This window comes from Dipodomys spectabilis, unplaced genomic scaffold (assembly GCF_019054845.1).
Source record: "Dipodomys spectabilis isolate Male_0828 unplaced genomic scaffold, ASM1905484v1 ptg000125l, whole genome shotgun sequence".
Classification (NCBI taxonomy): domain Eukaryota; kingdom Metazoa; phylum Chordata; class Mammalia; order Rodentia; family Heteromyidae; genus Dipodomys; species Dipodomys spectabilis.
In genome coordinates, this window is record NW_024870802.1 from 22,566,223 (window position 1) to 22,593,702 (window position 27,480).

Genomic DNA, 27,480 nt, shown 5'->3' on the forward strand with positions numbered 1-27,480 from the left:
ACAACCCACCTCATCCTCGTGAAAGTGATTCTTTGATTGAGATTTAACCAACAAAGATTCAGTCCCACCAGTGATTAAACCAAGGATGGCCATATGGAAGCCAAGCCAAAGAGACTCTGCCCTAGCCAAAGAGACAGACTGGATTATTTAAAGATTAAATGAATATTTAACTTTCTATGTTAAATAAAGCTCCCAAGGGGAAAAATATAGTGGTACACACCTGCAATGCCAGTGGCTTGGGAGGTTGAAGCAAGAGGATCAGAAGTTGGAGGCCAAAATAAACTAGACAACTGTGGATAGGGGTGGAAAGGAAATACTGGGAGAGAACAAGGGAAGGGGTAATATTGTCCACAAAAAAAATGTACTCTTCACCCGACTTGTGTAACTGTAGCCATCTGTACATCTCCTTTATGATAATTATTTTAAAAAATTAAGTTAGAGCCCAGCCTAGTTAAAAGCATAAGACCCCATCTGAAAAGCAAACTATAAAATCAAGAAGAATTGGGGCATGGCTCAAGTAGGTATACCATTTTTCTAGAAAGCACAGGTCATTATTCAATCCCTACTTCAGAAGAGATAGGGAGGAAGGAAAAAAGGAAGGAAGGAAGGAAGGAAGGAAGGAAGGGTTCTTTTTTACTTGAGTTAGTTGTAATGCAGGGACAGAGCTCAATGAAAGCCTGCCTTGTCAAGCATACAGTGTGAAACCACAAAAACCTGGACCTCTGCAATGGGTATAAATTCCATCACTAAGTCACATGACTCATTCCCTATAAAATCAGGAGTCATTCCTCTCCCCTGACAACCAATGGTGACCCCAAACAGCAAGTGATCCCCACATGGGACAGTTCAGGCAACCTGAACTCATCAACAAGGGCAGGGATCATTTCCCCAAGGGAGAAGATTTCACTATCTGCCTGGAAACAGAACTGCCAGGATCATTTATTTCTACTGTGAAATCTCTCAGCAAGCCTTTTACCCAGCAGTTTTCCTAGAAAACACTGCAATGCATGTGCCCTTTTACACCCTGTCTTATCAGTTGTCCAGGGCTGAGCTTTCAGGGTAGAATAAGGTTATGACCACACAGCTATCACTTTAAACCCTCTTTAAAATCTGAATGTAACTACTTTTTTTGAGTTGGAAACATGTTACTCTCAGAATATTCCTCATTCCACAGAAAGCTGTTCAGATGGCAAAGACTACTAGTTCCAGGGTTCTTTTGAAAAACTGGAAATCCTTCCACGTCCTTGACATTCGTATAGCCACCCTTGCCTGTGTAGAAAGGTTAAAAGTTAAGAGTAGATCGTAATGTCACTGGCTCATAGCTGTAATCCTAGCTACATGGGATACTAAGATTAAGAAGATTTGGTTTGAAGACAGACAGAAAAGCTCAGGAAACCTCAACCAAGAGCTGGGCCCAGTGGTATGTAACTATCATCCCAGATACAATGGGAATAGACAGGCTGGAAGTGAGACCCTCTCTCAAAATTAACCAGGCTAACCAAGGGCTGAAAGCATGGCTCAGTAGTACAGTGAATATTTTGTAAGCTTAAGGCCTTGAGTTTAAACCCCAGTGCTGCAGAAAGAAAGGAAGAAAGGAAGGAAGGAAGGAAGGAAGGAAGGAAGGAAGGAAGGAAGGAAGGAAGGAAGGAAGGAAGGAAGGAAGGAAGGAAGGAAGGAAGGAAGGAAGGAAGGAAGGAAGGAAGGAAGGAAGGAAGGAAGGAAAAAAAAGGGAAGAAAGAAAAAGAATTTATAAGTAGCAACAGACAGTCCTGCACTCCCCTGATCATACCTGCTGCCAGCTGTGTGAACTTGAACACATTCTTTAATTTCTCTCAGCCCCATATCATCCCATGTAAAAAGGAATTACTGTAAGGGCAGTTCCCTTACAGTAAGTGGATACTGGGGATTGAACAAGATGAAGTGGGTGATGCACTTCACCAAATACCCAGCATAGAATAGGCATGCAATAAACATCTGCTATCAGCTGGGCGCCAGTGGCTCACGCCTGTAATCCTAGCTACTCAGGAGGCTGAAATCTGAGGATCATGGTTCAAAACTAGCCCAGGCAGAAAAGTCCCCATGAGACTCTTATCTCCAATTAATTACTCAAAAACTGGAAGTGGCTTTGTGGTTCAAGTGGTAGAGCACTAGCCTTGAATACAAAGAGGCTCAGGGATAGACCCAGTCCTGAGTTCAAGCCCTGCAACTAACAAAAAAAAAAAAGTCTGCTATTCCTTAGCCAGTCCTTTTCTTCATCAGTTGACAGAACTCTTGGAAGAATCGCTGAAGGAGAAATGCAGAAATTCTTGGAACTATTGACAAACAGATAGTAAGCCAGGCCTCTGTGGGATTTGGCCATTTTAGCAGCAGTATTTGGTCCAAGTGGGTAAGCCAGACTCCTAGCCTGCAGATATGGACTCTGAGCTCCATCCATAGGAATTGAAAACTATGCCCAGCAGAATGATGCCTCAATCATGTGTTCATCTAACATACTACCCAGAGGCATTAATATATTTACAATAAATTGCTCTTCCCCTACCAATCATGCATAAAAATGAATTCATCTGTGCATTGTAAGCAACAACAGTTCTGAAAAGAATAGTGACAATAGGTTTATAAGACCATGGAATAAGAGAGAAACTGTCCTGGGGAAGGGTGACTAGCGGGGGAAACATTCACTGAGGAAATGAGATTTGAACGAGTTTTGAAGCATGAATAGGAGTTATATATAGATGAGAACAGCAGATGTCTTGGCTTGGACAACGCTTAAGCAAGCTGCAGAGGTAAGCAAGAGCAAAGAGGCCCACCGACATGAAATGGAGCTGACAGGCTGGTAGAGAAGCCTGGAGGAGGGCAGGTCGTAAGCTTGAAGGGGGCGCAGACGACTCAGTCAGACAGGGACATGATAGGGTCGTGTTCTTTGTATTAACAGGAGAGCGCCCAGCACAGAGCAATGGGAATCCAAACACAAAATAAGCTAAGATCTTCTGGTGACTTGTCTGGCTGACAGCACTGGAGGAAAAGACTTGAGGCAGGAGGAGGTTTCAGCAAGTCTAGGCCTGCGGGGATAAAGAACTAAACTGGAAGTGCTGGCTGGGGGTGGGAGGGATGGGCGGGGGGGTGTCGATGACGCCCGTGATCACGAGAAATGTGATGAAAGAATGCTTAGAACTGTATGTTTCAGGTTTGAAGCCTGGGGGAGCAGACTGGGACAGCAATAAGGAAGACATCCCGTGGAGCAAAAGGGAGGAGGGATAGAGGTGTAATGAGTCCAATTTTGAACAGTGAATGTGCTAAGCTGAAGGCCAAGTGCACCCATCCTGTCTATGAATATACCAGGGCCCTGGAGACACTGTGACCTCCAGCTTCAAAAGCATGTATGTTAGACGTTTGCCCCTTAGCATCCTGAAATTATCTTAGGCCCTGCCCATGGTATTTTCTAAAAAGCAGAGTTGCATGGGACACCTGGAAGATTTTGGTCTAAGTCTATGTGTGGTAGCTGTCATGAGGGTTGGTGGACGGTCTCAATGTCAGCAGCCTGGAAGAAGCCAAAATTCTAATTTGCTCTTTGAATCAATCAAAGGCTCACTGGGATTTAGGAAACACTGGCTTCTGGACAGTCTGCTTCTACCCTCTCCACAAAAATCCACTTAGAGCAATGGGTTAAACTCTAGAACCCTGGACCTGGATGGCCAGGGTTGAAATCCCAGTTCTTTCTAGTGCTGTGCTTAGGTAAGTTAATTGCATGTCATTTTAGCTCTAAGAATCCACATTTGTTTTGGAGAGCTGACCTGTACATTGTAGGACATGTAAGACCATCTCTAGCTCCTACCTTCTTTCCAAGCCAAACAATCAAGAAGGGTTTCTAGATATTGCCCAATCTCCCCCATGTGGTAAAATCCCCATCAGTTGAGAAGCACTGTCACAGAACAGTGCCTGTCTTTGGTCAGCACTGGCTGAATTTTAGCAGGAACTCCTGACAATTTGCTAGAACAAACACTGTACAGTTGCCACCAACGGCTCACTAAGTTGCTCAGCAACCCTACATAGTAAACATCTTTATCTCCATCTTCACAGATAAAGAAATTGAGGCTCAGCCGGGCACCAGTGGCTCAAGCCTGTAATCCTGAGATTACAGGCTGAGATCTGAGGATCACAGTTCAAAGCCAGCCCAGCAGCAAAATCCGTGAGAGACTCTTATCTCCAATAAACCACCAGAAAACCGGAAGTGGTGCTGTGGCTCAAGTGGTAGAGCACTTGCCTTGAGCTGAAGAGTGCAGGGCCAGCGCCCAAACCCAGAGTTCAAGCCCCATGACCAAAAAGAAAAGAAAAGAAAGTGAGGTTCGGAGTGGTAAGTATCTTGACTCACCTCACTCAGCCAACAAGTTTTGGGGGGGAATAGCCATTCAAGATCAGTTTGATCCTCAGTTCTGAGCTTTTAACTTGATCTTCAGTCTAGAGCTCATTATACACCCACACAGGCCCATCTCACCTGAGATCCATTTCATATTTCCCCCTATGGGCAAGATAGACACTGAAGGCATCACATCTCTGTGACTAGCAAAGCATGTGTCAACTTCTGAAAAAAACTAAATCTGTGCATCATATTATATGAAGCAGAATAAACTTCAGCTTACAGAAATTTCATAGGACCTGCTCATCTCTGGTATCCTGTCTGTCTGTCTAAGTGGATCACCCTGAGTGATCCTCTGTGCTCCCTCTGAGGGTATGTACCATCACATCTCTAATTCCATCACCAGAAAAACAGGCATTGCACACAGACACATGCAATGTGTGATAGTCTGCCGAAGAAATGCGCGAGTGATCTCCCTGAATGTCGAACTCTGAAACACATGCATCAGCAGCAACCTCAGCCTCGCTTGCATAGTCATTCTATGAAGTCACAGAAGTTCCTCCAGGTTTGCAGGGGCTTGTCCAACTGGCTTTTCTAGACCTAAGCAGCACATGGCTGATGACAAGGGAGTCCATGAGTCCTGCCAGCGGGTATCTCAGCTAAAAGGATATCTTGCCAAGTTTGTGCTGAAAAAATCAGGGAACAGCCTGCATCAGCAAAGATATCTTCCCCTTCTACTTTCCTCTTCTACTTAGCTATATTTCCTTTTAATTTCTTCCTTTCTTTCTGATTACTGAGCCAGGATCTTACTGTGTAACCCAGACGGGCCTTGGGCTACACAGTATGCATCACCATATCCAGGCTTACCTAGCTACATTTTCGATCAGCTTCATCATATATAGGCTAAGAGCTTTGGGTTTGATGTCATGGGTTTAAAATCCCCTAGTTGTCATTCATTAGCTATGGGATTTGGGAACAACATGTCTCCTCTGAGTCTTTGAATCCCTCCTGTAAAAATAGCAATCAAAATAACTACATCATAGACTTGTCCTGAGGTCTCAGTGCATTAAGATACATGAATTCATAATAGAGCCCAGATATACAATGAGTACTATCATTAATAACAATATTTGCCTTGTCTCTTCATAAGAAAGAGATACATTCCAGAGAGAGATGCTAGATAAGAGCTCACATCCTAACTTAGAGCACACTGTGGTGGTGGGTCTTCACTACCTGGCCCACTACATGGCCTACTTGTATCAGAACACACTCAGGATGGGCCTCACAAGCAGCAAAGAGAATCTGCACATGGCAGAGGGATCATGCAGACACAGAGGTGGGGAGAAGGTAGGAGGAGATTTCAGCCCCAATTTCAGAGCCAGAAAACCAGCTGCAGAAAAGTGTGAAGTGTGATTCATGACCCCATACTTCCTGTCACAGTGCTGAAAACCCATTTTCAACATGGTCCCAAGGCCCAGCCCCCAGGGAGTTCCCTTCCACCACCAAGCATGACTGGCAGGATGCTGGGGAGGGGGGTGGACAGGGGAGTGGTAAAGCAGGTGCCAGTGACTCCTTCCTTCCTCTTAGCTGCAGCCTCTTGAAAACACAAGAATGAAATGTCACACAGAATGTGTCTCCTCAGAAGCTGTGAAATATAGTCGCTTTCAAAAGATAAGCTCAAGTGGAGCCACACAATTGGGCTCCTTTGCGTCACTCTCAACTTTCATAACCTGTATTTCCTGGGTTACTGACATGATGAAAGTGTCAGGAAATTTGCTCAACAAAAGTCCTCAGGAGGAATCTGGACGTTTCTAAGATGTGCATTGAATCACTTTGCAAAGAAAATTCACGGAGCTTCATCGAGAAAAGGCTCAGGATGGAAGGCTCCAGGCTGAAGCATATAGAAATTGCCTCCACTTCCTTGAATTCCACTGTAACTTGCCTGGTCTACCACACTCTTGCCTCTTCCTGGGCTCTTCAGCCACCTGAGGAAGAAAGATGTTCCTCTGCTTTTCCCACAACTGATTTCACCACGGGGCCAGGTGACTGTCTCCTATCTCTAATTGCTCCTATTTTCAATCAGGTTCTTTCCCCTGAGGGATGGAGAAAGAGTTCTGGTCTTCTCTATTCTAAAAATAAAGCACTAAAGAAGAAGGGGGGGGTGGTAATATATCCAGAAAACTTCCTCATTCGCATTGTCCCCTCCAGTGTACTTATTTGTCATCTTTTGTCACCTTCCAGTGGCTCACCAACACTGATAGCAGGCCGATGTTGCCTGAGTCACCTGTGAAAACCTTAGCAGGCGCGCAAACTAAAGAGTAAGGAGGTCTGAGGTGGCCTAGGAACTAACTAGCTTTTTCTTTTCTTTTTTTAATCCCTCCAAGTGATTAGAATGGTGAGCCAAGATAAAAATCCACTCGTCTCCCTACCTGGCATCTATGTCATCAAGGCCCACTCCGAAGCTGACATGCTCACTGCTGAAGATGCTTTGTCCTCAGTCACCAGGACTTTACCTGCCTTGTTCATAGCTGCTTCTCGGTGCCGGTTCTCCTGGATGGTCAAGACGGGAATACTCCATTCTCTGGACTTTCCCCTTTTCTACTGAGAACCTTTTGGCCATACTGAGACCACACAGGTCAGCACTTCACACCTTCTTCCATATTCTCCTCCCCTTTCTACCTTCAAATGTGAACGTGCGCAACACTCAGACTGTCGTTTCCGCTGCTCAACTTGGAAGAGTTTAGCCAGTCATCTCATTCTAAGAGGACAGCAAGTGGCTCCCAGACACATTTCGCCAACCCTGACTGTTCCCTTCCTATGTGTCTTCTAGGCCTTCAGTTAGCAAGTCCCAAAGTAATTTCCCCCAAAACCCCTCGCCCTTCCATGGATCCCCACACAGTTAGAGGCAGCTCTCCAATGACCTGTCTTCCCGCCCTGAAATAGCTTTGCCTCTCCTCTCTTTCCCCACACACTTGTGTTTATTGATTCTCTCTTCGCACTATTCACCAGTCGTCCTTCCTGAACATCTCCCAGAGCCTTTACCTGAACTTCTGCACATCTACCTGGCATGTCCTTGTCCCTGTTTCCCTAACCCTTGCACCTCGATTGAGTCCCACACCAAGTCTTACCTCGTTCATGAAACCACATCTAATGTCCATCGTAGCTTTATTTGGTATCCACTCACCACCCCACCAGGTATTATCCTCTATTCTGGTGGTCTAGAAATGCCAGATTTTTTTCACATTCCCTTTAGGATGCCCTTACCACTAGACTATGAAAGTTCTTTAAGGCCAAGGACTCTAATATCTCCTTAAAAAGCATATTATGGAACGACTCCTATGTTTCCTAAGTGTTTTTGATCATCATAATAAAATCAAAAGCCTTTTGCCACTTCAAAAGCAATAAGACACCTAATTTCTTGCACCTGAGGCTAAGGGACTGAATTCTACATAGCAGTGGGAGCAGCTCATGTATCAGTCATCCTGTCAGCATGATACACACCAGAGCTTCCCCCTTTCTTTCTGGACTGTGCTTCTAGCCACCATGTTCTAAGTGAGGCAAGTAACACTGGGTACCAAGGTAAGCATCCAACCCGCCTGGGCTGGGAAGATCCAAGCTCCAAGGTATTGTGTGGCCCAGCTCTTCCTACCCCCCTGGCTATGTCTCCAGTCCCGGATGTTGTGATCCAACTGAGTAGACTCCTTCCCAGGTCTGTTCTCTACTGCCTTCCACTGTGCAGATACTGACTGACTGCTGAGAATGGTGGTCCTGGTCATTATTAAAATCAGGCCAGCAAACAGGAGAGGAAGGTAAGATCATGCACCATTTATCTCTCCAGGGGGCTGGGGGAGCAGAGCAAAGGAAGTTACTGAATTGTGAGCCTAGGCCCCAGTGCTGGCAAGCAGGGTCAACTCACATCCTGTAGCATTATAACATTACATCTTGCATGAGGAGCCCCTCCTTTCCCCACCATTGGAAAGCTGACCCTTGGAGTAGGTTTCCATTAGCATGTTGGTATATCTCCTGCCTGCTTCATGATATATCCCTTCAGAGAAAGACAGCAAAGTCCGCAGCTTGGACTATGGCGAATGTGCAAGCCAGATATGCTGTTGAGAGTCTCCGTTAAATATCCATTAAAAGTTTCCTGTAAATATCAAAACAGTGTTTTTAAGTGGGTCCGCAGTGGTGATTCTTCTTTAACTACTTTCATATTTTATAATCGTCTTTCTTACAATTCCATGCCCAACCCATACCATTGCCATAAAAGACAATGGATGCAATGTTCTGATCACGGGGGGGGAGGGGGGGGATGCATGTATAGAGAACTCCTTTCATGTATTCACATCACTCGTTCTTGCTGAACCACATGCTTCCATTTTGGTTTGGTCAATCTGCTTACCATGGAAAGCCGGGCTGACCTGCCAACCTAGACTCTTTCACTTTCTCTGGCCATGCTTGCCAGGGAGTGGAGGGCGTGCAATCAGAGAGAGCCAGGAGCATACAGTGCCCATCGTTTTTTTGTGTGTTTTTGTTTCCTACTGTAATAGACTTCCAGACTAAAAGAATCAAAGAGATATGACACCTGCCCAGCCATTCCCCAGAAGAAGAAAGACACTTCAGGCAGGTTGGCTATGAGGATTACACTTAGTCCTTGAACCCTTAAATGTCATCTTGTTGCTGGAAATAGAATTCAGCCTAGGGCATGCTCCTGAGACTTGTCTACTTCTCTAGTGTAGACAGTGATTAGGAAAGAGGATCAAAATGAGTCATCTGTTTCTAGACAGTTCTCTTCATGATATAAAAGAATGAAATGGGTCTCTATTAACTACTATGGAAAGACCCTTTATGATATCTATGCCAAAAGTCCATGTGAGCAGTGAGAGTCCTCTTCATTAAAGCAGAGGGCTAGAAACTCAGCTTTGTTCAGTGTTAATTCTATACCAATCCATAGGAAAAAAAAAAGACAGACATATTAGAAATCTCTTCTTTCTTGGGGAAAAACCTCTAGGGGAGCAATCGGAATTTTTATTTTGCCCTATATAATTTTTGTAGGAAAGATAGAATGATGTACACAAACATTCAAATAAAAGATGATAAGTAGTCTGGATAATACATGATCTATGTAGCTTATTATCTAGACCTGAAAATAACTAAAATACCTCTTGAGTAGTGAGAGGGAGGAAAGTGACTTCAGTAATCAACTTTAATTCATAAGCAAGTCTCCTTGGCTCTTCCTCAGACTAGGGGTAGCATTCTATGATATCCCCACCCCTGCTGCTCCTGTCTAAGCACACTGTCATCTCCTACAGTGGCTCCTGACTCCTCTTCCTGCTTCTATTCTTGGCTTGCAGGCTACTTTCCACACTGCTAGCTCTTGAAAACATGCAAGTCTTATCCTAAGAAACATCCAATGACTTTCCATTTACTCAGAGGAAAAGCCAAAGGTCTTACCATGGCTGCAAGGCCTTGTAAACCTCTAGTTATCTTTCCAACCCCATCTGTAACTACATATAGTTCCAGCCACATTGGCCTCTTGTTGATCCTTAAACACTCCAGGCACACTTCTGTCTTAGGACCTCTGCACTTACTGTTTCCTCTGCCTGGAATGCTCTCCCCAGATTTCCTCATCTTTTTTTCCCTCACTTCCTTCAGGTGTCTGTTCAAATGCTCTCCTCCTAATATGGCCTTCCTTGACAGCCCTAAACACTCCAATCTTATTTTCCTGGACTTTCACTTTTGTAGTCATCAAACATACTTCGTATTTTATGCTTAATTTGTTTATTTTCTGATTCCTCCTGCTGGACTAAAGGCCCCATGTTGATAGGAGTTTTCTGTTTGCTTGCCCATTTATTTGTCTTTAATCTCCTTAGTTTATTGCTGTATCCTTAACTACTGAATCTAGCTGGTTTCTGTTTGTGGGGAAACAGATTACCTGCTTCCCTCTGAGAACAAGCTTACAGATGAATGGATTTAAAAACTCAGACATTCTGCAGGCTTGACCAGGAGGTTTTGCACAAATGCACAGGGCAGCCTGGTGTGCTGGCATTCCTTCAGACCCTCTGCTCTGCCCGCCATGTCGTATGTCCAGAACACATACCCACTGGGGTCTGCCTACATGTACCATCCTCCCATGGCCAGGAGGCCCCCAAACAGAGGTTGTGCAGCTGCTTCACAAACTGCAGAAAGGAGATTGCGCAAATCCACAAAGGCAGCTGAAGTACTGGGCCTGAAGAGCAGCAGGGAAGAAAAGGAAGAGGCTGAACATAGAACAAATACAAGTCCACCCATGATGTCTGGGAGCATCCATTGTTGGAGAGAACCCTATCGTGAGTCTCTCCAAAGTTTCAGTAAGTGCCAGCCACCCAACTATGGCAGCTTTAGCTTCTGTCACAGAAGTGGGTGATGTCCACTCCTATGTAGAGCAGCCTCACTCTGTCTCAGATGCTCAACTCAGAACTCACTCAACCTCCACTGATCTGACTGCTGTGATGATAAAGACACTTCATCTTCAAAGACAAACAGTCCTGGGCTCCAAAACTGACTCCCCCTTCCCAGAAACTCAACTATGGGCAAGTCTCTAGACCCTTAGGAAGCTCCCTTTCCTTGAATAGCGAATAAAAGAGAAGTAATAATACCTCTCTGGCAGGCAGAGTTTTCTGTGAAATAAAATACATGTACACACACACACACACACACACACACACACACACACACACACACACATATTCTGGAAAGTGATGGGCTCTCAATGAACAGTAGCAGTGATCATTATTATTAGTGGCTGTAACCTGAGTTTATTGTCTGTTGTTCGATACCACAAATTGGGTAACTTAATAAAGATTAAAGATTTATTTTGCTCAGAGTTCTTGAGGTTCAATGTCATGCCACTAAATCTGGTGAGGTCCTTCTTGCTGATGGAAACTCTGTGAAGTCTACAGTATGGGGCATAAGATGGAGCAATGGAACAAGCTGGCTAGCTCAGGGTTTCCTCTTCTTATGAAGCCAATAATGTAATCATGGAAGTCCCATCTTCATTTAATCCTAATCTCTTCCAAAGGCCTCTAAATATCTCACAATGGGCACTCAATATCCACATGAATTGAGCTAGCCGAACCTCTAATGATAATAAAATATTGCCAATTTGACTCCGTTTCAGCTTTCTTTGGAAGACTCAAAGTTGGTTTCTGTGTTGCATTTTGGTGTGTCATTTCTTCAAAGCTGTCAGACTGCTTCTGTCTTCATCATCTTTAGGAATTATTTCCTTCTCAAAGAGTTCTAGACCTCACTGCTCATGGACTGGCAATAAAAATGAAAGCTTCCAATTATCTTCTGCTTGGGACTGTATAAAGGTTCATCCACAAGGAAGACCCAGAACCATACTATAGATCCAAAGCTGGAATTGTTTTTGCTGTAAGCCATCAGTGACCTCCAGTCCACTAGAATAAAGGTCCCAGTGCCTTCTGGAGACCAGGAAGGCTCTTCACATCTGGCCTTACATATATCTCCATCCCTTCTCACTCACCACACTCTAGCTACCCTAATCTGCTGCTTTCTTGACCCATTAGACTCAGCCTCTGCCCTGCTCTCGGCTGCCAAGCCTTTGCAGATCCAACAGAAATATCATTTGCTTAAGAAAGATACATTGAACCTCAAGACTGAATTAGGTCCCATAATTCCATGGTCCCATAGAAACTTACAGTTTTCTTTACAGATTTCCTGCTGCTATTAATTCACAAACTATGCAATTCCAGTTAACATCTACCACTTCTAGACATCAAGTTTCATGAGGACAGTGACCTGTCATCCTTTCTCATGGCTAAAGGAGTCCCCAGAGCTTAGTAGGGTTGGGCCTAGAAACTTGCTTTGTAAATATTTGTTGGACAGATAAATGGAGTCATGGATGGACAGATGGTGTTTTAGTCTGGGTGGCTCCCCCCTTAGATCTGTGCAAAGTCCCTCTGGAGAATACAAGCCATTCTCAGAGACATGGAACATAGACACCAATATTCTGAATAGAGGCAAGCAAATACTAAATCTTGACAGAGGGAAAACCTTCTACCACATTCAAAGGGGTTTTTTCTGCTGGCTAGAAGCCAAATCTATCAACTAAGAACACACATCCAATTCAAGTGGTGGGACTGGAACAAGACTCGTGCCATTCCTCCAGATCAATCTCTTGCCTGAGAATCTAGCCCTACCCTGCCCGAGACAGTGTAAACATCAGCCCTTTAAATGTGACCAGAGTAGCCCGGAAAGCAATTTGGGGGAGGTTAGTTGTGGGGCTTGAATTCAGAGCTTGGCACTATCCCTGAGTTTTTTCACTCAATGCTAGTGCTAGTGCTCTACTACTTTGAGCCACAGTTCCATTTCCAGTTTTCTGGTAGTTAATTAGGAATAAGAGTCTCATGGACTTTCCTGCCTGGGCTGGCTTCAAACCACAATCCTCAGATCTCAGCCTCCTAAGTAGCTAGGATTGCAGGTGTAAGTCATTGGTACCCAGCTCAGAAAGCAATTTTCAATGTTATCTCATTCTGTGGTTGACATTTACATTTTAAAAACTGATAATTAGTCACAACAAAGTATGTTTGGAACCACTCAAGCACGTGAGTCTATCAGCTGTACACATTAGAAAAAGACAAGTATCTCTTAATGAAAATTTAACATCCTACTTGGAAATGCACTATAAGACACATACACTTTTAAAGACAGTACCAAAACAGACAAAATACCTCATGAATAATTCTTTTTTTTTGTTTGTTTGTTTTTTTGGGTTCCAGTTGTGGGGCCTGAACTCTGGGCCTGGGCACTGTCCCTCAGCTCTTCAGCTCAAGGCTAGTGCTCTACCACTTGAGCCACAGTGCCACTTCTGGCTTTTTCTTTTTGCTTATGTGGTGCTAAGGAATCGAACCCAGGGCCTCAGGCATGCAAGGCAAGCGCTCTACCACTGAGACACCTTCCCAGCCCTCATGAATAATTCTTATATTAATTATATACTGAAAAACATTCTCAAATTGCAATAATGAGATGTAGAAGACACTATGTTGAAAAATGAACTTTACAATTTAGGCGGGGGAGGGGGGGGTGGGGGAGGGGTGAGAGAGCAGGGAGGAATGTAGCTGTGGAGGTGGGAGGGAAGGGATAGAAGGGGAAAAACAAAGGAGGAAACAACAATGCTTGATAGGAAATGTAGTCATTACCTTGCTCATGTAACTATAACCCCTCTGTACAGTATTTTCACAATAAAAAACTTACTTAAATCCTTTCTCTCCAGAGCATGAATCCCACTACCCTTCAAATATCCCTTTTGAGGGTGAGGGATAGTTTTCAGGAAGTGATCAAAAATCCTCTGACTCTTATCCAATGCTTCTTCAAGGGGGCGCAGGGTGTTAAAAAGCAAAGTCTGAGCAGTTCATGTAGCCCATTTCTGTGTAGAGGCCATGACCTGGAGCCATGATATACTCCACTGACCAACATTGCCAGGGATGTCAGAAATGCAGATCTCTGACCTTGCTCCAGACATGCTGAGTGAGAACGGACATTTACACATGCTCCCCTGAGGTTGGTGTGCATATTAAAGCTTCACATGCACTATTGGAAGACTGTGGTTTTAATTTCACCATCTTTACTACGAGTGATTTAGGAAGGTCCAATTATACTCTCTGAACATTTGTTCTTTCTCTCACACACACCTCAGTCGATGGATATAGATCACGTTGTTTTATGTAAATTTATATTCTATTACTCAAAAACTATTTGGCACTTGCCTATGAAGGACAGCAATGTACTAAGTGTAGAGAGCAACATTTGTCTTGAAGCATCTTAATGTGCGTTCATTCCACATAGACACATCACAAATATTATAAACCCTTAGGAGAGCAAGGAGGATTACACATTTGAGGCCAGCCTGAGACACACTGTGAGACCTTGTCTCAAAATTTAAGGATTGGGGTCTCTTTTAAGAAATGGCTGGCTTTTTTTTTTGGGGGGGGGTCCGGTTGTGGAGCCTGAACTTCTGGGCCTGGGCACTGTCCCTCAGCTCTTCAGCTCAAGGCTAGCGCTCTACCACTTGAGCCACAGCGCCACTTCCGGCTTTTTTCTTTTTGCTTATGTGGTGCTGAGGAATGGAACCCAGGGCCTCAGGCATGCAAGGCAAGCGCTCTACCACTGAGCCACCTTCCCAGCCCATGGTTGGCTTTTTTATGAACAGCCCCCAAACTCAAAATGTAATGACTGCCTTTACTTACATCCCAACCATAGATGGGGTGTCCAGGCTGTGGACTAGGTAATTCTTAACTCACAACTCATATCATGTGCCTTTCCATAATAATACCATAACAAGTTTTCTCACCACTCAGGGACTCTGACGACGACGACGACGACGACGACGACGACGACGACGACGACGACGACGACGACGACGACGACGAAGAAGAAGAAGAAGAAGAAGAAGAAGAAGAAGAAGAAGAAGAAGAAGAAGAAGAAGAAGAAGAAGAAGAAGAAGAAGAAGAAGAAGAAGAAGAAGGAAGAAGAAGAAGGAAGAAGAAGAAGAAGAAGAAGAAGAAGAAGAAGGAAGAAGGAAGAAGGAAGAAGGAAGAAGAAGAAGAAGAAGAAGAAGAAGAAGAAGAAGAAGAAGAGAGGAGGAGGAGGAGGAAGAAGAAGAGGAGGAAGAAGAGGAAGAAGAAGAGGAAGAAGAAGAGGAAGAAGAGGAAGAAGAGGAAGAGGAGGAGGAGGAGGAGGAGGAGGAAGAGGAAGAAAAGGAAGAGGAAGAAGAAGGAGAAGGAGAAGGAGAAGGAGAAGGAGGAGGAGGAGGAGGAGGAGGAGGAGGAGGAGGAGGAGGAGGAGGAGGAGGAGGAGGAGGAGGAGGAGGAGGAGGAGGAGGAGGAGGAGGAGGAGGAGGTGGTAGTGGTAGTGACTATGACTTGCAAAAAAAAAAAGTAGTGAGTATGACTTGCAAAAAAAGAAGAAAGTAGTAGACATTTTTGCATTGGTACTTATGCTACGTAAAATCACCTATAAATAGTTGCCAATCATATAATGATGGTAATTTTTTTTGTCAGTCATGAGGCCTGAAATCTGGGCCTGTGCACTGTCCCTCAGCTCTTCAGCTCAAGGCTAGTGCTCTACCACTTGAGCCACTGTACCACTTCTGCTTTTTCTGCTTATGTGGTACAGAAGAATCAAACCCAGGGCCTCATGCATACAAGGCAAGCACTTTACCACTGAGCCACCTTCTCAGCTCCAATGGTGGTAAATTAACCAATACAAGGTCACATACTCCAAAATAGACAAGACTGGCTATATTTTTTTAAAAAATTCAACAATCCTCATCGTCTCTCACCTACATGGTACTAACAAGTAAACTTTATCCTCCAATAGGCCAAAGGGTTACAAAAACAGTCTTTACAGGCCCATCTGAGTTCTTAGATATAAAAACAAATAGAATCTTGATTGCCATCAACCATTTGGCTTTTGGCATAGTCGGGGCTACTGATAGGACTGCTCGTATTCCTTATGCCTAGACCAAGTCAAACTACAAATGAGCACAGATATAAACCTATCCACCAGCATCACTACAACTGCTTCAAGGTCCTTCAGGTCCCTTAAGGCTCTTCTGGCAGGAAAAGCCCCCATTCAGCAGGAAGTAGCCAGAACAGAACTTGATGCCAATTGGTTCAGGCAAGCTTGCCCTCCCCGCCTCAGCCAGTAGCCACCACCCAAGAGGGGGTCTTGGGTCTTGCCAAGCCACCATCCTGTGGCAACCACTTAGGGGAGGGTCCTGCTTCTTTCAAACAAACCAATCACATCTGACAAATTGCCAGAAGGAAGGAGCAAAAGGTGAGGAGGGACAAAACAAAACAACAGGTCTCTGATCAGCTTCTGGGTCCGGGGGCTCACTGTCCAGCATGGCCTTTACTTGCTCTTTACTAAATAAACTCTTTACAACTGGGCAGGGGCCGGGGAGGGAGGGAATTTGAAGGGAGAAATGGAAGAATTAGGAGTGTAGCTCAGGGTTAGAGTATTCGCCTCATGTGTGGAAGGCCCTGGGTTTGAACCCCAGCACCTACCAAAGTTGTTCCTTTCTCTCAATAATACATTTATTCTTAAATTCTGTAAAACTTGGTCAGTTCTTAGCAAAATGGTGAGACAAAGGACAAAGGGTGAACCAACACAAACACGATACTCACAAGACACTATGTTGAAAATGAACGTTACAACTTGGAGGGAAGAGAGGGGGAGGGAAAGTGGAAGAAAACAAGGGAGGGAATAACACTGTTTGACAAGAAATGTATTCATTACTTATGTAACTGTGACCCCTCTGTACCTCATCTTTACAATAAAATTAAGTTAAATTTAAAAAATAAATAAAACTTGGTCAATTCTTTCCCATTCCTGGAGGCATGGCTCAGTGCTAAAGTGCCTGCCTAGCAAACATGAGTTCAAACCCCACCACTGCCAAAAAGTAAAATAGAAAAAAAAATTACTCTTTGTAATTACCCCAGTTTTAATTATTTTTAAGAAGGAAAAGGAAAAGAAATGAAAGAAAAAAAAGTACAAGAAATCTATTTCCTTGAACGCTACTATAGAAGCAAACTAAGCACACAGCCAGCCCTGGGCCTCACTCATGGAGCGGTAAGTGGTGCACAGATGTGCGGATGGGAGCCCAGGCCAGTGGGAAGGACAGCGCATCTCAGCCCAGCCATTGTCCCCATACGGGAATTTGGGTCTATTTTACCGGATCCTCCCATTTCTTACAGAGAAGCCGGAAATCTGGATTTTTATGTGAAATTTCTCATTTTTTAGTCTTGGCAACTAATTGAATTTCTTTAAACACTGTGCAAGCCAAACAAAACACATCTGCAGGCCAAAATCCACAATAAACCCTCCAGGCTGTGGTTCCAATGTCCCTTAGAGCAAAGCCTCAGAAGAGCATCATGCTGTCTCAGTTCCATGGTAGATGTCTCCTGTCGTTCTATCAAGTGGGGCTCTAGGTGCAGAATCACTTAGAAAAAACCAAGTCTCCAATCTAACATTCCAAAGATCCAGGCAAAAGCCGGGGTGCCATCCCAGTATATATATTTTAGATCGACAAATGTGAGAGTGGGAGACTCAGAGCTACATAAATCACACACATTTTTTTTAAGCCAGACTTATTTGAGCTTAAATTCACCCTTTTGAGTGCACAGTTCTGAGCTTCAACATACTTGTACAGTCACAAGACCACGACCACAGATAAAATACAGAAAAAAAATCCATCACCCCCAACATTTCTCGTATGCCTCTTTGTAGGACAATCCTTGCCTCCATTTTCTAGAAACCCTCAATATATTTTGTTTCCTTGTTTGCCCTTTTCCAGAATAATATATAAATGAGATCTTACAGTTGATAGTACTTTGAACTGGCTTCTTTCATTTAGCATAATGTGTTTAAGCTTTGGCCCTATTTTTTAACATATCAATAATCATACTGCTTGACTTTCCACTATGTGGATGCATCACAACTTGCTTTCCATCCAGCCATGGAAGGATATTTGGTAACTGTGCCTGTCGCTATTGTCAGCATTCCTGTCCGTGTTTCAGTTTCTCGTGGGTACTACCAAGGAGTGAGTTTTTAGAGTCCCAGGGTAAGCAGTGGCCTAACAGAAACTTAATAAGAAATCCCGAACTGCCTTCCAAACTGAAAGAATTATTTGGCCTTCCTTATAACAACAGGTGACCATTTTTATTATTTGCTATCCTCTCCATCAATTTTTATTCTTGTTTTATTTCATGGTTGTTGAACTTTTCTTAGCAGTGTATAGTGCACACTCATTTTTAATGAATTATGCCAGACATGTGGACAAATCTCAATCTAAGTTCTTAGCATAAATACTTAAATGTGATTCCTGATATAATATCTTGTCACAGACCCATCCATCTTCGGTACATTCATACGTGTAATTAGGTAGCTAGTTTTCAATTCCACCCAATTCAAATTCCCTTGATTCAAAATCCTCTTGACGTGACTTATTGCCATTCTGCTACTGAACCTTGAAAGATTATGGTAAGTGCCAAGAAAAAAAAATGACTTTGAACTGCTCTTTCACCAGCTAAAAATAATACTGAAACCAAATGTAAACACGCAAGAAGTGGTCCGATTCGGGTTACATGTGAATGGTGTTTGGTCAGGCTGAGCACAGCTGCAGAGAAGACTTTTCACTTATCAGTGGTTCCAGTCCTCCTACCTGGCCTAGATTGAGCTGCATTTCCAAGAGACCGTTTGAGATGATACAGAGAAGGCAAGCAGCAGACATTTCCTGGCAGTAAATTTAGAAGGTTGCTAAAACATTCCAGAGATTCTCACTCAACATTCCTCTGGCCAACACATCTGCAATCTGCCAATCTCAAAAAATAAAAATAAAAACAAGATCAGTGTTTATGAATCTTCAGATAACAAACATCTTGGGAAATGCCTTTCCACTCTGCCGTCCTATCAGACAAACCTAGCTTTTTCTATTTTTTTTTTTTAAACCACAGAAACATAATGTTGTTTAACTTGTATGAGACTGAGAGAATGGATGTTCAAACACATTTTCAGCGTTTGGCTCATTCTCCTCTTCCAGATGAGTCCGTCCTATGATTAGTATGATTATTACATTCTCTCATTGTAGACCTAGCTAGCAAAAGTAAGGTGCTGAGTTGTAAAAGTCATATGAAAGCAAAAATATTACTCTAAAAATAAGAGCTGTGACAGATTGACTCTTGACCAATATTCCTCTCTCCTCTCAGTGCTCAGTTGCCTTTCGCCATATGACTGCCATTCTTCCTGCAGAAGATGCAGTATGTATCCTCTCCCATTGACTTCATTCAGCCATGTGACTTGATTTGCCCAATAGGACAAATCAAAAGTGGTGCTTCTGCTTGTCTACCTATACTTTCAGCCAGCACCATAAGACAAGCAGGTCCTGAGCTGCTCACTAGTTCCAGGACAATAGAGGGACACAGAAGGAATGCAGCCCATCCAAGTGCTGTAGCCCTGACACATAGACCTACCTGAAGAAGCTGATGTGAGCCACCAAGTCTAGTCAATATCAGCTAGACACCAGCCAAACCAATCAGGAGCAGGAACAACAAGTAGCAGTCATTTCCAGCCACCAAACTTTGGATGGGCTTATAACTGAAAGAAGCACATTCCTCAATTATTTATCTGAAGAGGGATAGTATTATCTGGTTAGCATTTTTAAATGCTGTATGCTTTCCTTATATGTCTATTTATTGAGGTAAAGGGTCATTGTAAAAAGAAATGTGTAAAAAGAGAAACTCAGGAGAAGTCTCAGGGCCAGTGAAGAGGAAATTTAATTTAGGAAACAAACCAACTCCTGAACTTCATTTCCACTGATGGACGCTACAGGATCCAAAGATGCCGTAGGATCATAAGTTGTCCCTTCAGTAACTGTTCTTCTTGCATCGTTTCTCTGTCTTTTAATGGCAGTGGTTCTCAACTAGCTCTGACTTTTCTCCCCAAAGGAGAAAAGTATTTGACTACATTGGGATGGGGATAGAAGGATATTATTGGTATCTACTGGGTAGAAGTCAGAGTTGATGCTAAACCCTACAACCCACAGGACAATTCCTCAAAATAAGTAATATGGCTTAAAATATCAACAGCACCAAGACTGAGAAATATTATTCATTGGCTTAAGTTGAGATTATTGGGGTTTTTACTCATATAAGTCTGCGGAAATGTATAACAAAAACATTTTTATAAAAATTATTTCCCTCTCATAAATCCAAACCAACTTTTTGTAAAATCTGCAAATATATGGAAGCATATTATTACAAGTGTAAATGACTTTTTCACAAATATCCTAAGGAAGTAATTGACTAAAAGGAAAAGGTTATTTACTGGGAATGTGGCTTAGTGGTAGAGTACTTGCTTACCATGCATGAAGCCCTGGGTTTGATGCCTCAGTACCACATAAACAGAAAAAAAAAAAGCCAGAAGTGGCACTGTGACTCAACTGGTAGAGTGCTAGCCTTGAGCAAAAGAAGCTCAGGGACAGTGCCCAGTCCCTGAGTTCAAGCCCTAGGACTAGCAAGAAAAAAAAGGAAAAAAAGGTTATTTGACTATTTCTATACATCTGCAAGTCATTACTAGTAGTCAAGTTACTGTCAAGAAAATCATATGCCAGTACTGGGGCTTGAACTCATAGCTGGGCTCTGTTCCTTAGCTTTTTTGTTCAAGGGTGGTGCTCTCTTACTTGAGTCACAGCTCCACTTGCTATTATAAATATTTTTTTTGCCAGTCCTAGTGCACTGTCCCTAAGTTTCTTTTTGCTCAAGGCTAGCATTCTACCACTTGAGCCACAGTGCCACTTCCGGCTTTTCGGTTTATGTGGTACTGAGGAATCGAACCCAGGGCTTCATGCATGTTAGGCAAGCACTCTACCACTAAGCCACCTTCCCAGCCCCTATAAACATTTTTAAATAAGTAACAATCAAATAAGCCAACTTATCCATTCCTGGTGATCCTCCCATACCCCCTCCCCCACCTCAAGGACACTAAAGATTTATAATGCAGCAGTCACAAGGGGCTGGAGCGCCTGGCCATTTGAATGAAATTGCTGTATTTGACAATATCCTTTTTGTGTTTCCGTAACTAAACCCTCTTAATGACATCCTAGAGAAACCAATTTCATATTGAATTCTAGCCTTAATATTTTGGATCTATGCCAAGGAAAGTAACACAATCTCCAGAAGTTATGGGGGGGTCTCTGACTGACCCCCACCAGTCAACTGAGGTTGAAATGTAGGTGTAAAAATCATACCTTTGGGGCTGTTCATGATGAAAAAGTGCATTTGGAGAAGTTGTCTAAAATAACGGAAGTGCAAAAGCTGGCAAAGACTCCTGAGATTCAATGAAAGAAGGTTCTTAAATATATTTGTGTATGTGTCAGGGTCCATGGAGAATATTTTTTAAGAGATCCTACAACAGAGGATCCATCTGAGCCTTCGCAAGGTTTCAGAACATAGTGGGAGCCTAAATGTAAAGAAGCGTCATAAAGCCAGAACTGGGCTGAAGAGCCCAGAAAGGACAGGTGAGACATGAGAATGATCATGGTAAGGGTCCAGATCAATTGTCTTTGGTAAAATAAGCCTTTGAATGAGGCTTCCTCAGCCATGCTCTGTGTAGAGCGCAAAGCAAACAGAAAGTTTGGCTTGAAGAATCATGACCATGGATGTGGCACCCAGTGGCTGATGCCTATAATCTTAGCTATCTCAGGAGCCTGAGATCTGAGGACCTAGATTTGAAGCTAACCCAGGCAGGAAAAAAAAAAATCCCTGAGACTCTGATCTCCAATTAGCCAGAAATAAAAACATCAAAAAGTAGTAAAGCTGTGGCTCAAGTGGTAGATCACCAGCTGTGAGTGAAAAAGCTAGATGATAGTGCCCAGGTCCTGAGTTCAAGCCCCTGGATTAAAACAAAACAAAAAAAACTGAATCATGATCACAATGACCAGGGAGGTCGCCTAACATAGAATTAAGATTGAAGTCTGAGGAAGTTTGTTGTTGTTGTTGTTTTTTAAGAAACAGGGCTGGGAAGGTGGCTCAGTGGTAGAGCGCTTGCCTTGCATGCTCGAGGCCCTGGGTTCAATTCCTTAGCACCACATAAGCAAAAAGAAAAAAGCCAGAAGTGGCGCTGTGGCTCAAGTGGTAGAGCACTAGCCTTGAGCTGAAGAGCTGAAGGACAGTGCCCAGGCCCAGAGTTGAGGCTCCATGACTGGACCCCCCCCCCAAAAAAAAGAATCTGATCATTGTTAACTTGTGACAAGAATAAATAAATGCTATAATGCTAAGTTAATGAAAAACAAGTATAGTCACTGCATGAATTGGCATTGTTTGAATGTGGTAGTAGAAACAATCAGTAGAGACCCACTTGAGAAAAAAAGTAAAAGAACTTTGTGGGTATCAGGCTCCCTAGTCCCTTCACAGCCAGGAAAAGCTTCACTCTATCTGCTTTACACACTGGAGCTCTGCCTAACTTTTCATCTGTAAACAAAGGAGTCTGCTGTAAAACAATGCAGCAAAAGAGGTAAGCATTCTTCCCCAGAGACTGAGGAAGAATATTGCTTGAAAATGATCAGACCGTGATCAGACCAGAGCAAAGAGTCTTCTAGAGAGATAAGACATTTTTCTCATCAATGTAGAGCGTGTGTGTGTGTGTGTGTGTGTGTGTGTGTGTGTGTTTGAGGACTCCTCACTTGTTTCAGTAATTTTGGGGAGCTCATGTAACTTATTTTTAACAAGATATTTTTAAAAGGAAGTAGGGTTTTAATATAATATCACTTCTCGAAAAGACATAAGCGAAGATTGCCCAGGGCTAATCAGAATATTCGGCCATGCTAATTAAAGCAGTGCTTAGCCATGTTGACACAGGTCTTAGAAGAAAACATAGACTATTTTTAGCTTTGTCATCAGTGTGAATTACTGTCACATTGAGTAAAGAGAATAGGAAAATTTAACTAACTATTCAATTGGGTTGACCACACATACCAAGGCCTACTTTGCCAACCAAATGGGAGAAAAGAAAAAAAAAAAAAAACTCCCTAAAATGTCCCTAATTTCAAGGTCATAGTTTAAGATTATAGGCTTTGTCCTCCCTTGACATTGAAAGCAAACAGATGGGGTGATGGGAGAAGGTCCAACTGAAGTAACTAAAATAACAAGGAAACAGTTTTCTACCTTTGCTCAGGGACTGTAACCAGGAATAGATATATGACTATGCTGTCAGTCCTCCAAGACCATGGAAACACACCTCTGATTCATAGGTGTGTACATTTCTACCCCTCCCTTTACTGCTGTTGGCAGCCACCATACACTGCCTCCCAATCTCAAACCATCCATATTCTGTTTGGATGATAGTTAACACATCTAACCACTTTACCAAAAACCAACAAGAGGAAACCACCAGTGAGAGAGAAAGTTGCAAGGTCTGGCCACCTCACACCTTGTGTTTGTTCACTGAGTTTGCCAGAAGTTCCCTTCTGACAGCCTAATTTACAACTTTCCTTGAGCTGCCAAATCATCACCCAGTAGACTTCTCCTATTACTTCTCCTCGGCTACCCACCGGTGGCCTTCTCTTGGAACATTAAACAAAAAACACTCAGACCAAGCAAAACTGTGACCCACACCAGGCACAAATAATCTACCTGTCATTCACCAGCCACATTTGGAAATTGACAACAATAATGTGAGCAGCCAATAAATTATAGCAGGGAAATTGGAAGAAGAAATTTATGAGTTTCAATCTAAATGCTTGGTCTGCCATATCACTACAAAACTGAGCTCCTAAAAATGATTTCCTAGATCTCTCCCTAAGGGGTATAGAAAAAAAGAGGAAGACTAAGAAAAGCCAATAAACACCCCCATCAGAACCTGGCTTTGTTACAACTATTATTGTCAACAATATGGTAGCCATCTCTATGGAGTAGAATGAATATGGGCTTTTTAAAAAAATGGTCTCATAGTCCATGCTGATCTAGAACTTGTGATATTCCTGCTTGTCTCCCTAACTCTGGGATTACATGCATGAAGTACCACATTCACCTCAAGGCTGGTCTTTATTTCCTGTTTTCTAAATTTTCTCCTGTAAACACCTATGTTCTGGATGATTGAAAAATATCAATTTTCCTTGTCTTTCCCCATCACACACATGCCATCAACCTCCATTTCTATGAAGGGACTCATAGACACTAAACCAGACTTTTTTTTTTGGCTGGGGCTTGAACCCTGAGCCTGAACCCTGAGCTTCTCTGTGATCGACGTTAGCACTCTACCACTTGAGCCACAGCACCACTTCTAGCTTTTTCTGAGTAGTTTATTGGAGATAAGAGTCTCACAGATTTTCCTGCCTGGGCTGGCTTTGAACAACTATCCTCAGCTTCCTGAGTAGCTAGGATTACAGGCATGAGCCATGGTCACTCTGCTTAAACCAGACTCTTAACTTCCTTGGCCCTCAGGTTGTCAGCTGCAAATTCAGCAGTTGGAATTGAAGATCTCCAATAACAATGTTATCGTGATTTGTGGTTTTTATGCTACACTCAAACAGATCACATTTCATCTTTCCAACAACTCTGGTCAGTGGTCCATCGTAGGAGCATTGGAGATAAGGATGCTGAAGTTCTTCTCTGGTTGAAAGAAAAACCAAGATCTTCTGACAGAAGCCCAGAGCTTCTTCTTTGCCTCTAAGTTTTTCTAAAGGTCCTTTCTAGCACACAGCTGACACTTGGGGGGTCTGCCCCCAAATCCCTATCCCCTCATTAAAACAGTGCTCTTTGTGATGCTGAAGCTACCTGCTACAGTACCCTGGCTATCAAAGGTATTAGAGATGTTCACTTGGTTCCTAAAGACCACCATGATGAAAGTCCTCTCTTTAATTTCCATCTTCATGCATCTGGTGCATCAGAGCCAAACCACAGAGACCAGGAACAGATGTCAAATTTGGCCTGGGTTTTCTGGGGTAGCATCTGGTTGGCCTTTCCCCAGCCTGTTACTTCCCTGCACAGCTGGTTGTCATGGAAGCTGCAGGCTTGCCCAGGGAGGATGTGGGGGATGGAGGGTGGAGGGCAGGGAACTGCAAGATTATCTGGATCCTGCGTTGGTTTACCCTCTGGCTTTCATTTGTCACTTTATGTCTATATGACATGTTATTTACATGTATGCTGTGCCATGCATCTTTAACTTTCCTTCCATAGAGTTTTTGCCTATGTAACACAAGTCCTTGGCTGAAGTAGGAAAGATTCTAACTGCATGGGGCTAGATAAGTATAGAGGTTGTAACAGAGCCTCGAGCCAAAGATGTATACCCTGATTAGAGTGAAAACTCACTCTATCTGCCTGGGACAGTCCTAATTTACACTCATTGTCCAGGTGCAGTTTTAATAACACTCTCAGAGGTTTCCAAGTTTAGACAAGGAATTATATGGATATGCAATCTATGATGTGAGATCAAAGACAACCAAATGACAGAATCTCCACACTAATGTGAAGGCTACAAGAATTTTCACCATAACCTTCCATCCAGAGCTTGAAATCCCCTTGTAAACATCATGACAGAATCCAGCTCTATTAAGCAGCACGCTTGGATTCTCAGCTGCATGGAGATTTTAAGTCTCTTAATGTATGTCTGTTTTGCCTCAGTAGCTCAAGCATTCATAAAGATGCAAGAATTTGTAAAGGTTCCTAAAGGAGAAGATGCCAGAGGAATTTGACCAAACATGCTACACAGCTATTTACCAGAAAGAAGAAGGAACGTATATTCCCGAGCCCTCACTACATCTCACATTCTGTGATGTTTTCCCTCATCACTGGGAACAATGTCTGTTAATTGAGTATTTCACCTTCCTGGGATAAGAAAACGGAAGGAAGAAAAGTACGAGCTAACACAGACAGGCCTGGGATTTGAACTCTGCTGTTTCTGACTGGACGCTCATGACTATTATTGTTCCTATTATAGCCTGCGCCGTCGCACCCTGCCACCCTACTCATCAGTATTTAAAGTGAGAAAGCAAAAGGTGTCTCAGATAACTCACCACATACACCAGACAGACTCTCCCACAACCTGTCAAAGTGCTGAGAAGCACAATTCTCCAACGAAGAACACACCACTGAAAAAAAAATCTCTTAAATCTACTTCCAACTTCCAAGTGCCTACTTTTCTCCCAACTTAGCTCTAACATGAAATGACACTGAAGGATAAATGAAGTTGTTAAATAATTTCAGTGATCCTTTTGGGGGGGGGAAGACAGGGCCCGAAGAGAGGAGGAGGAAGGAGCCCACAGCTATTCTGCCACCCTGGAGTGACTCCATGCGGCCCAGTTCCCAGGCTGTCATGTCACCTCAGAGCAATTGTTCTCTTTGGTAAAGACACTTCAGAAATTCTCAGAGATAGATTCTCTCGTGATTGTCCAGAGAATGTATCTTAAAAGCCTGGACAGAAGTACAAAACATCTGTCACATTCTATACAGTGGGAAGTGCTTCCCAGACATGGGGCAGATGAGAGTGGACAAAGCAGCAAGGTAGTGGCCCCAAAAGATGTAGCAGAGGAAGTGATAAGCCAGGGATTGACTAGCAGGACCCAAATGAGCAAGGGAAGTGGCAACTTGCTGAGGCTTACAAAGGCTGCTTTATGTTATTATAACAAAATAATCTCTGGGTATAATTATAAAGAATGGAAGTGAAGAGTGTGTGTGTGTGTGTGTGTGTGTGTGGACTCACCGTCTGGGATTAATAGGAGCATGGTAATAGCATCTGAGGAGGGCATTCCTGCTGTATCATTGCACACTAGAGGGTATCATATGACTAAAACAGAGCTTGGATCTCTCTTCCATTTCTTATAAAGCCACTGATGCCCTATCCTCCTGACTCCATCTAATCTTAATTAGTTCTAAAAGGCCTGCATCCAAATGCCATTCAAATATAAAATTAGGGGTGAACTTTTAGGGGACATGCCCACATTATAGCACCTCATTAAATAAAGCCTGAGGGAAATGGGAGGGGGAAGTCAAGAATAAACCAAGATGCTGACAGAACCACAAATTTCTATGTCAAATGTGTCTGTGGAAGTTTGTGTGCTCATAGACATTGGTTCAACAAGTAATCGTAGCTTGTGGACTATTGATGAGGAGGAAAACAAGCTTCATTTCGGTAAGGCATATTAAATAGGTAGGTTTCATTAGGTAGCCAATGAAGAGAACACCATGTGGTATTCAGGCAAGAAAAGTAGTTGGTTTACTGAACTGCTGCCCCACCATGCTGCGTGGTAGAGAAGCACATGGCCATAAGGGCGACCCACCCCCAGGCCAGGACTTATCTAGGCCAGGGATGGGAAGTGGTGTGGCCAGGTGGAGGAAATGTGTGACCACACTGGATCCAGGGCCTAGGGGGGTCCCCCTGTGGTCTAGATGGGAGGCATGACTAGGGGCTGCCCAGGATGTGACCTCGCAGGAGGGGGAGGTGACAGATTCCAGGTGTGCCAGTTACCTAGGTAACACAGATACTGGGCGGAAACTTAGCCAAGAGGTAGGGAAGCATCTGCACAGGGCCTGTATGGCTGGAGGAGGCCTTACAGCTCCTAGTATGACAGGCGT